The 12,274-nt window shown below is 34.1% G+C and overlaps 1 pseudogene; it reads left to right on the forward strand.

The window, feature by feature from the left end:
* The first annotated feature begins 678 nt into the window (after nucleotides 1-678).
* Nucleotides 679-4,392, forward strand: LOC147381534 (coatomer subunit gamma-2-like; annotated as a pseudogene).
* Nucleotides 4,393-12,274: the final 7,882 nt, after the last annotated feature.

A 12,274-nucleotide genomic window follows, 5' to 3' on the forward strand; every position in this document is an offset into this window, starting at 1 on the left:
GTAATTCCAAGTATAACTATCTGAACTTTTACTTAAATGATTATAAGAGAAAACCGGATTTGGAGAATGGGTGGTTAAAATTCATTAACTTTGACCATAACTTTTTATAGAAAAGTTTGTTTGAAGCTTTGACTTGGAAATCTGTGTCTATGATAGATGTCTTGGGTGTGCACGACTGTTACAAGTTTGCTATGCTTCTATAGTATATCTAGCTCCTGGTTCAAAAAATATCCCTAATATTGGAAATAAGGATAGGTTTTAATAATTGAGGTATAATATTTTCAGTGTTTGATCTATTTTAATCTAGATCAAAGTCTAAACAAACTTGCAAAGGTACATAATGACATGTTAAAGATGACAAATCTCATAATCGAATCCCTAAAGACATGTTTTAATGGTCATTTTTGCATAAAAAATGATCACTTTTACATGAAAATATTTCCAAAAATATCACTTTCTGCATGAAAAATATGATCGAACTAGATTGGACATTAAGGGCCATACGTGGTAGCCAAGAGGTGACAAACTAAGGGAAAGTTGACATTCACAAAGGTCAGGCATAGTCAATGTGGTGGATGGCTTTCCATCTTCTTTCATACTTCTTCTTTCTCCTTGTTTTAAAGGAAACATTTCTCTCTACTAAATGATTTATGGATTTTTTTTCGTGTATTTTTATAGATAAAAAAACAGAAGTGTTCTTTTCTATCACAAAGAGTTTCTAGGGAGACATAGGACTGAGGAGAATGGTTTATTTGATGATCAAGGAACTCTCCCCCTCTTCTGATGAGGTTATTTTGAAATTTACTTCTTTTTATAAAAAAAATTCACTCAATTTTTTTTTTTTTTTGGAAAAAAAGCATAAACTTGTAAACTTTTTGTTGTTGTTGTTCATGGTTGTAATTGTTACAAGTTCATTGATGAAGGATATGAATAGCAAGATCTACGTGTATAGTGCCAATGCTATCCTTGTTCTTTGTAGAATTATTGATGGAACCCTTCTCACCCAAATATAAAGATACTTGAAGCAAGCAATTGTTGACAAGAATCTTGTTGTGCTAATGCTGTTCTTGTTAGCGAAATTCACTTACTTTAGGTACCATTACCACTTTGTTATTGTTTATAATATGTGCCATATTACATTTAATGTTGGATTTTTTCCTCATAGACTTCTTCCTTTTATGAATTAGACAAGCCCAGAAATTGTCAAAAGGTGGAGTAATGTACAGTGCAACTTTTGTTTCATTTATTAACATACTTGGTTTTTAATCCATAATTTAAAGCAATATTTTAAAAGCATTTGAGGTTTATTCCATAAGGCTCACCTTTGGATGGGTCTTCCAAATAATACTCTGAGTGTTATTTAAAAAAAGTGTAAAATCTCATGAGGCATCTTACATCCTTTTTACGAATCTAATCTTATTGTTTTTTTCCTTGTTACTTTCGTTTTCATTTAAAAGTTCGTGTGCATAAGGATTACACCCCATGCCTCAAGGCTTACACCTCCTACTTTAGGTTACAAAAGGACCTTGCCCTATCGTCCATGTTTAAAAATATTGATTTGAAGTTGGTCTTTGCTTTGGTAATCAAATCAAATGCGTATTCAAGTTTATGAAAATTGCATGACACCATAATGTGGTTTGCTTGATTTCTTTGTAAGTCAATTAGAAATTTTTATTCTTTACTAGTTCCATTCTTCAATCTTTTGAATAAATAATACTTTTTTCCAAAGTTTCTAACAAACCCATTTTATATTTGCATTTCCCGCCTTGGGGCCCATACTGCCATTTACATTTTATACCATCCCACTATATATTGAGCCATTATCAACATGAACATAATTGTCACAAAAAATTGGTACATTCTTATTTATTTCATTAAATTAATGTTTTAAATGAACAGTTTGGATTCTTCAAATTAAAGTCAAGCTGGATAAAAAAAAAGGTTTGAAATTTTGTGAGGATTGTCACTATACAGTTGGCTTATCTAAAATGTCGTCTTTGGATGGTTCACACACCAGAGTAGACATGGGGATTTAAAATAGGGAATATATGTATCCGAATTCTTTAAATAACAAAAAAAAAATGAATTAATTTCTTTTAGTAATGGAGATAGCAATTTTTTGAAAATAAATAGGAAGCATCTCTACAAAATTCATGGACAGTCGAAATTCAAAGCTTTTCTAAAATGTGTATTCCACCAATTTAGAAGAACATCTCCAACATAATATTACAATAACACTTCTTGAACTGTTCTCTGTGTTTTTGATTTTGATATTGTAGTTTGTATATTTTTCTTTCTCGCAGTTCATTGGGAAAGTTTTATGTGAGAAAAGAGTACCTCATAACAATAACACCTAATGTTGAATTGTATTAGATAACAAGTTCATGAAATATTTAGACTTGTTAAGATGGTGACTATGTAAATGGATTTTCAACTTGCAGATATGACAGAATGACCGATTAGCAGTGAGCAAGCTAGTTATCAGCTTTACAAAAGGAACAGTTTGCTCACCTTTGGCTCAGTGCCTTCTGATTCGATATGCCATTCAGGTACTTTTCCTACCAAAAATAATATGTATAGTTGCATGACCCAGATCTTATATCCTTATTATGAAGTATAATTAAACAACAATCATGCAGGTAATGCGTGAATCGGGTTTGAACACACAAACAGGGGTCGGTCCTCTCTATGATCATCTTGAGGGTTGTATGCAAAGTAAAGCAGAAATGGTGATTTTGGAAGCTGCGAGAGCAATAACAGATTTGAGTGATGTGACCAACCAAGAACTGATTCCGATCATCACTGTTCTACAACTCTTTTTGAGTTCATCCAAGCCGGTGCTTCGTTTTGCTGCAATCTGTACTCTAAACATGGTTGGTTCTCTTCTCTTTAAATTACAACTAGCTCTTTTTTTGGTATATATTTCTCTTCAATGATCACATGGTGTTACTTATCATGGAAAATTATAATAACTATATGCTACTTATGTAATATATTTTCTAGTTGTTTTGTTTTGTTCTCTGTTTTCCTTTTTTTGTGCAACTTCTAGTATTTTTGGCTAACATTATAGCAATACAAGGGTATTGGACTCTCTAAATGTGTGTGAGGCGTTATTGTAAGTATGGAAGTACTAAAAGTGTAGGCCACTAGGTTTGAACTGATTCTTTTGCTAGGTTGGGAAGTTCAAATAAGAACTAAATTTGTTGCCAATGGAACAGAATAATAGAGACAAAATAAGTAAATGTTTCTTTTATTAGATAAATAGATATTTAGATACCATGATACATTGCTGGGCATGGAAAAAGGTCTCTGAAAGCATTTGAATTCTGGAGCTAATCAAGCCAATGAGAAAATCTACTTAATAGTTAGGATTGATAGCTAATTTTAGTTCTTCCTTGCTTTTTTTTTTTTGGTACATTTTAATCGCACTTCTTCTATTGTGGACCTCTAATTATTTATTTAATCTAATTTTTCTAGTCTCCTACAAGTTACCATGACACAACCCTTGGCAATTACAAATTGCAATATAGATATGGTGAGCTTAATTTCATATCAAAACAGAAGCATTGCAACACTAGCTATCTCTACACTCTTGAGGATAGGCAATGAGTCAAGTGTGAATCGCCTGACGAAACAAATAACCAATTTCATGTCTGATATTGCAAATGAGTTGAAGATCATTGTAATGGAAGCTATTTGATCTTTGTGCGTGAAGTTTCCACTCAAGTATCGGTCATTGTAAGTAAACTAAGACTTTTACTTAAAAAAAAAAAAAATCATTGGGATTTATGCTTACATTTTACTTATAAAAAGAAGTTTGAGATTTTTGCCTCACTTTTTGAATTCTTGGGTCCATATTGTTCTTCTTGCTTTAGGTTAATTTAACTTTCCCTTTTTTTGTTTTTATTCACCTCCAAGATGAATGTCTTAAGCAACATTCTTAGAGATGAAGGGGGTTTTGAGTATAAAAAGGCAATTGTTGACTCAATCGTCATCATCCGTATAAGAGGCATTCCGGATGCAAAAGAAAGTTGATTGTTTCATCTTTGTGGATTTACGTATCTTTCAACTCAGGTGAGCATTTCTTCATCTGTTGTCTCCCACCATTTTTATTGAACTCCTTGCATATGTTCTCTTTATACTTATTCACTACATATTTACTTTTCATATTACTTTGTTTTATTTCCTTGACGTGTTTAGATACTTCACTTTCTAGGAAATGAAGGGCCAAAGACATCAGAACCCAGTATGTACATGCGGTATATTTGTAATTACATAATTCTTGAAAATGCTACTATTCGATGTAGTGTTGTAAGTGCACTTGCAAAATTTTCTACTATGGTTGAATTGTTGTAGCCTTGTATATTTGTTTTGGGTCTTGTCCAATTTTAAGGTACGAAGATTTTTTTTAATATTTTGCAGGACAAATGTTTAAAGAGAAGATTATGATGGATGGAGGGAGTTCATGTAACACCTCGTGTTTTTAACTTGTATCTCGAAGAAATCAGATAGTGTTAATTCGAGAAATATCCTGAAAAAGGTAATTTAGAGTAAAGTGCTCGAAGTATGCTATGATCGTTTTTATTGAAAACCGACTTCGCCATTAGTTTCAAAATGATCAAAATATATATACTTTAGCCTGTAAGCAAGTTTGAATTCTAGTTCTGGTGAAAAAGTTAACAAATCCTAGAATTTCGTGTTAAGTGGGACCCAAATAGTAAAATTTTCGTTAGAGGGAGAATCAGGAAAATTCGACATCACCATTAGATCCGTAGTGAAAAATTATTCAAAATGGAATACTCGTTTGTCATTTTTCGAGTCCGGATAGTCAAGTTACGGTCGAAACTAGAAATGATGGGGAAATTACAAGTATGCCATTAGCCTTCTTATAAAAGAAAGTAAACTTTCTTTTATTCTCATTTGTTCCCTTTTCTCTAAAAGATCTAAGGCTCAGATTTTTCCCAAAACCTAGGATTCTCCTCTCTTCTCCTCAAGATCCGTTAAGAACGAATGACCGTTGAACTCCGACGAAGAAGACAAAGTTATTGGCGACGACGATAGGTACAACCTCACACTCCTAGTTAATCCATTCTCATTTGTTTTCCCCATCCTCCACCAAAACCCAGCCTTGTGATTCAAGTAAATCTTAACACATTTTCACCGAGGGTTTCATCGAGTAAGAATTAGGTCCACCCTTCATTGTGGAAGCAAAGGAGAGTGCCGTCGTCAAAGGGGTTGCAAACCCTCATCTTCTTTGCATCAAACTCAGCTCAACACAAACTCTTTCACCACCATCCTCGATTATTGTGCGAGTTTATCGCCTTGGGCGTCCACAAACAAGTAGGGGACTTTCAATTCCTATTGGTAACTTTAGATTTCGAAATGTGCATCTAGGTTATTTCAACAAAACTTATTATTTGTTTTAAATTGTAGAAATCTTTGTTTTAAATTGAAATTCATGCTAGGAATAGAGATTTAATGTGTTTTATTCATGTTTTAAACATTGAATTCATGGGTGGGTTGAATGATTTGAAGAATGGAATAAAGATCCCAAGAAGGGATCGAAAAACCCAAAAATCGCGTGTGAGGTTCAGGCTGTAGGCAGGAAGGGTCGGTGCCACCAGCACCTGCCGAAGGCATTCTGTCGGTCCCACCGACAGAATGAAGCTTCTACCACCGACGAAACGTGAGAAAATTTTATGCTGTCTCCAGGACCGTTGGTCCCACCGACATCTGCCGATGACCAATCTGTCAGTTCCACCGACAGAACAATGGTTTTGCCACCGACAGCCACCGATAGAAACAGTTCTCTTCAGAACTGTGTTCTAACTCTTGGCTTGACTTTCCCATTGTCTATACACTATTTCTCACCCTTCATTTTATTAAAAACATTTAAGTAAATGTCCTCTTTCCATTTACTTTAAGTTCTTTAATGAAATTAAGGTTTTACCCCCCATTTCGGAATAATGGGAATGGTTTCGAGATCCGAATCTCAAATGATCAAAATCCAAATTTTGGTTTTTCAAGAACAAAACGTATTTTTCAACGTTTTCAAAATGTAATAACTTTCGCATAACTTTGAATTAGATTACAAAAACTATATGGTGTCGAATCTCGTTATCGAGACTTTCATTTCGAAAAACCCGTTTTCAATTCCGAGAACTTTGAAAAATTGAGTTTCCGACACTTAGCCAAATTTTCACCAGCTTTCCTTGTTTTTAACAACTTTAGTCCAATGCATCATCGGAACCTTGTTTTTGAATAAACTTTGATGGTTTTCAATGGAAAGACCAAAAGAATGACTTTGAAAGATTGGAAATGGATAGTTGATTTGAAAGGATGAAAAGTGAGAATGTCGAGAGGATGGGAAAAGGGAATGAATGGTAAAATGTCAGAATCACACCCGATGGGTGATGTCTGCATTTTACATTGTATGTTGTGTGTAGGTTGGTGAAAGGATATCCAGGTTATTAATGAAAGGGTTGCATGTTTATTTCCGATTATGTTAGCGCGTGCGCTGAGTACTGTTGTTTATTTTAGGCCGGGTGGTAATAATTGCATGGTAGGAACTGGATACCCATTCTCAACCCTGTTCTGTTAATTTCTCTTTTGTTTTAAATGAAAAACTATATATATACATAGCTATTTTGTGAGCTGTTAAAGGGTTTGTGAATGCTTGAAGGGATAGTGCGTCACATCATCCGGAGGGATGCACTATCCTGGGATGTACGGTAGCGACCACCAAGCTTATACGTGGTATGGGCCACGTATGAGAGTGGAGTCACAACTGGAATCCGGGTCCATTTCTTTCTTATCTTTACCAGTGAACATGTATTGTAAAGATGGTCGTATACGAGTAGAGTGTCATTTGGGAATCACATGCATGCTTGATAGGCATAGATGAAGATGATTGGTCAGTGATCACTAACAATCTAGTAGTAGTCGAACGTTCTGACACATCGAAAAGAGACCCATTGCTTACGGTCACGTCAAACGGCCAGCCTGAGCCGGATAAATGGTCACCAGTGTGATAAGTGTAGCGATCGGCCACAAAATCAGGAACTAAAAGCCAGATTTATGTTGTAACATCATGTCCTGACTGGGAGCGATCCAGTCGTGAATCCTAATGCTCAAATTCCATTACTCCACCACTTGTATTATGTATCTGTTGTTATATTTCGAATTACAAACTGAGAAGCATGTTTATTATTTTAATGTTGCCAACTGTATTTGCATAAAATGGAAAATGTATAATGAGTATGGATGATTGATGCTATGTGTTATTTTTAAACTGTTTAGTTGCTCATCCCTGGCTATATGTACCAGTTAATCGTAGTTTCAATTGTAAAACTTGCATGTTTTGAAATAATGTAGTATGATTATTCAATTACGTTAGGTGAGGTTATTAGTAGGAATTGTTTGTGGACCTACTGGGTAACCATTGTTACTCACCCTTTCCTTTCTTTTTTTTTAGTTGCAGATCCTGTGCTTGGGGAGGCGAGTGGTGAGCCATCCGTCGAGGAGCATCTGGTTGGTCAGATCGACGACCAATGCCCATTACCCGGTGAGCATTGGGATTATTTCTCATAGGAGTTGGTTCGTCATAGAAGTTGTACATAGTGTTTTGGGCCGAGTGATAGGGCTATGTTAGAGTGAGGATAAAACTTTGTAATCCTGTATAACTCTATCCCTTTTTGCGCAACTCTGACCTCGCTTTTTGTTGTTCTTAAATTATTCCGTTTTCCGTTTCATACTCATTATGGATATATTACTTTATACAGGATTATTGGAGTTAGTTTATCAGGTTGAGTTCCATGAAACGCTAACATAAACAGAGGAGACCATGCCGAAATTTCGAGGTGCCACCTAGTGCCTCGAGGCGGCCTTGGGATTTGTGTTAGCGTTTGGCGGGGCGCTACAGTTCATGAAAGAACAGATTATGGGAGCAAGGTTCTATTTTAACAAAGTCGAGGAATGAACTTCTCATCTTGATAAGGATAGTCGTTTGCTGGTATTTTCACTCATTGCCTAGCTAACACAATTTGAGATGTATTAGTATGCATCCATTCCTTGAAACTGTAAATTTTACATGCATGCATTTAGTCTCATATATTTACAAGAAAATCCGGGCATATGTGTTTGTACTTAGTCCATGTATTGAATACATTTTGGATAGATGTGTACTCAGCTTAATTAATCTACCCTAACTCTTTATTTGATTTGCATATGTGTTTCTCTATTGAAAATTACTATTCTAGTAGGAATCAATTTGCATTGTAATAGTGGCACCCCGCCAAACACTAACACAAATCCCCATGTCAGATCTCGAGGCACTAGGTGGCGCCTCGAAATTTCGGCATGGTCTCTTCTGTTTATGTTAGCATTCCAAGGCGTTCAACCTGCACCTGATAAATGACATACATTATCCTACATATATATACAAAATATAATAACAACGGAAGCTTATATATATATATATATTTAATAATGTACGATAAATCAGAGTGCGGAAGAAGAAATTTATATACAGGATTATACAAAAATTCCTCACTTTAACAAAAGTCCTAACGCTCAATACAAATCTACAATACTCTTAGACAAATCGAATATAATCCCAATACTCACCAGGTGACGAACTCTGATTGTCTATCTGACCCACCAGATGATCCTCACTTGCGCTCTATACCTGCCTCACCACGCTCTGAATCTGAAACTAAAAAAATAGAGAAGGAAAGGGTGAGTAACAATGGTTACCCAGTAGGGAAGCAAACAATTTCCACTAATAACCTCTCCTAACATGAACGAATAAACTTTACTTCCATCAATAGTATTCACTATAACATTTTCTATTTATATAAATCTAATTTATCAAATGAAAATATTAAATGTGCATTTCATTTAATATATCAAAATAAGGCAACAGATACATAATACAAAATGGTGGAGTAGTCGAATTAAAGAGTTAGGATTCACGACTGGATCGTTCCCAGTCGGGACATAATGTTTCATAATAAAGTATTAGTTCTTAATTTTGTGGCTGGTCGTTGTTTACCGCACTTACGAGACCATTTATCCGGCTCAGGGTGGCCGTTTGACGTGACCGTAAGCAATGGGTCTCTTTTCGATGTGTCAAAACGTTCGACTACTATAGATTGTTAGTGATCACTGACTAATCATCTTCGTCTATGCCTATTAAACATGCATGTGATTCCCAAATATACAAATCATTCGTATACGACCACCTTTACATTACAAGTTCACTGATAAATATAGAGAGGAATAAACTCAGATTCCAGTTTACTTACTCCACTCTCATATACGTCCATACCACGTATGAGCTTGGTAGTCCCTACCGTACATCCCAAGATAGTACATCACTCCGGATGATATGACGCATTATTATCTCTCAAGCATTCACAGACTCTTTAACAACTTACAAAATAGCTACATATATATATATATATATTATTTTTTCATTTGAAAACAAAAGAGAAATTAACAATACAAGGTTGAGAATGGATATCCAGTTTCCTACCATACAATTGTGCCCACCCGGCCTAAAATAAATAATGGAACGAAAAAGTAAACAACGCCTCACTCTAACAGAAATTAAATAAACATGAAACCAGTAACATTATCCTTGGATATCCATTCACCAACCTACACACAACACAACAATGTAAAATGCAAACATCACCCCTCGGGTGTGACTCTGACATTTTACCGTTCCATACCCTTTTTCTCTTTTTTAATTTTTTCGATTTTTATAGTTTTCAATCTCTCAAATAAAATATCTACTTTCTGATATTCATCAACTCAACATGAGTTCATTGAATATTAAATTTTTTTTTCAATTATGAAATTCATTTTTATCAATAACATTGAAAAAGTATAAAACTTAGATCAAAACGGGGTCTGAGCAGTACATAGGGCCCAACTGACGGAAAAAACTCGGTGAAATATCCTACACACGTATAATTTATTATAAAATACAATTAAACATATCAATATGCAAGTTCTAGTGTGAATTTGAAATAATCAATTGAATTCTATATTTTTGAAAATACATCATAAATTTTTAAAGAAATCCTAAATGCAATTTTGACAATCTACGATTACTAATAGAAATTGAAAGTTCCTTACTATCTCTGTGCAAAAGGATCGAAGTGCGTGGGCGAAAATTGAGACCATTGGCATAAAAATCGAGGTGGATCGAACTTTGAGACAACTGATTTTTGAGTTTGACCCGGTGGTTTCGATGATCTCGACGCCGTCTTCCTTTCTCCATTCTGCGACGGATGACGGTTTGACCCCAAAATAGATGAAATTCGAAGTCAAAGTTACGAAACCCCCGTATATTTATACGGATGATTTTTTTCGATACGGGGTGAAAAAGGTGAGAAAACAGAAGAAAGTTGGGTGGGTTTTGTAGAGAACGAGGCTGCAGACGTTTCTCCTTTTTTTGTCAGCGGTGGAAGACAGACCGTTCGTAGTGAATCGAAGTTGGAAAATCGAGAAAAAACCAATTTGTTTTTCCTAAATTCGTTAGCTGGTTTTTTTAACGAAATGGGATGATGATGATTAGTAAAAAAAATTAAAAAATTTATTTATATAAAGTTTTGGGACGAAATCGATATTTTTCCTATTATTTCGATCGACGATAACTTGACCATCTGAACTCCAAAAGTAACGAATGAATACTCTATTTCATCTAATTTTTTATTTCAGATATAATGGTGTGGTCAAATTCTACAAATTATATCTCTAACAAAAATTTATTTTTTCGGCCCAAGGGGACCCTAAAATTGACATCGTTTTCGTTTTTGATGATAATTCGACTTTTTGTGCTCTAAAAATGATAATTAAATAGTCTATTTTCTATAATTTTTCGTTACGAATCCAATGGTATGATCAAATTTTAACAATTTTTTATCTAGAAAAAAATCATTATTTAGCCTGGTCCCTCGATAATCAAGGATTTTCAACTTTTTTGTTCGGACTCGCATTTGAGCGTGGTTACAAGTTAAAGTATATTTTTCGATCATTTTGAATCTAATAGTGAGGTCAGATTCCATTAAAAATGATTAGAAACATCCTAGAGTTTTACCCCTAAGTCCCACTTTCAAGATTTTCTCAAAATTTTATTATTTATTTTTCCTCGAGATACGAATAAAAAATTCAGAATTTTACAGTAACCTTACGCTCACATATCTGATCTTTTACATGAATTTTATAGTATTTATTTAAATGTTGATTATGTTTCTATGAATTTTTATTGATTACAGGTAGTACATTATGGTGTTCATAATTAAGTATGGGAATACAACAATGTTGAAAGACCACATTTGAGTAGCTGATTTTTCGTTTCTTAATTTTATTTTCTTTGTTTACATTATTAGTGTTTCAATTAGTACTTATTTGTCATTATAAGAACTAACCCTTGTATATTTTGTTATGTGAATGATATGTTTTATTCTAATTATGATGTGATATTTAATTGAGTATAATAAGTAAAATGTGGGATGCCAATAGCATTTCTTAAGAAATTGAAGTATGATAAGTGAAATTTGGGGTGTCAATAGCAGCTCTTTTTCTTTATATAATTGCAGGTTTTATTTTGAAACAAAATTTTAATAAATTTTTTTACAACATTAGAGGTGATTTTAAACCGCCTAAAATAATATTTATATAAAAAAAATTGTCATTAAGGGCGGTTTTAATCTATTAGGTAAAGTTAATCTACTTATTATAGAAATTAATTCAAGGCGATTTTCAAACAGTCTCTAATAATATAAAAACCGCCCTTAAATCATATTCTTTAAAGGCAGTTTGAAAACCACCACTAAATTTATATTATTAGAGGCAGTTTTTAAACAACCTCTTAAAATTTAAAAACCACCCGTAAATCATATTTAGAGGCAGTTTTAAAATCGCCCTTACTTGACCACTAAAAGTAATTAGCGACGCCACTATAGTGGGCGGTTTGACTAAACCGCCCTTATACATATTGGAGGTGATTTTCATGAAATTGGTGGTAGTTTAAAGCCGCCTAAAAAAACCTCATATTTTGTAGTGATTGATCAAAAGTAGATCTCCTTAGAAAATAAGGGCGTGTTTGGATACCAGGAACATAACTACTGTTCCAAATAGCAGGAGCTGGAATAGTAATTCTATGTAGAAAGAGCATTTGGCAATCAACTCTGTAAAGTACTAGCAGAAGTACTTTTGTGTTGGAAGTCTGTTTGGGAACCATACTGACTTCTCATGACTTCTA

Source organism: Akebia trifoliata, unplaced genomic scaffold (assembly GCF_017979445.1).
Source record: "Akebia trifoliata isolate Shusen 1 unplaced genomic scaffold, ASM1797944v1 Contig00370, whole genome shotgun sequence".
NCBI classification, from domain to species: domain Eukaryota; kingdom Viridiplantae; phylum Streptophyta; class Magnoliopsida; order Ranunculales; family Lardizabalaceae; genus Akebia; species Akebia trifoliata.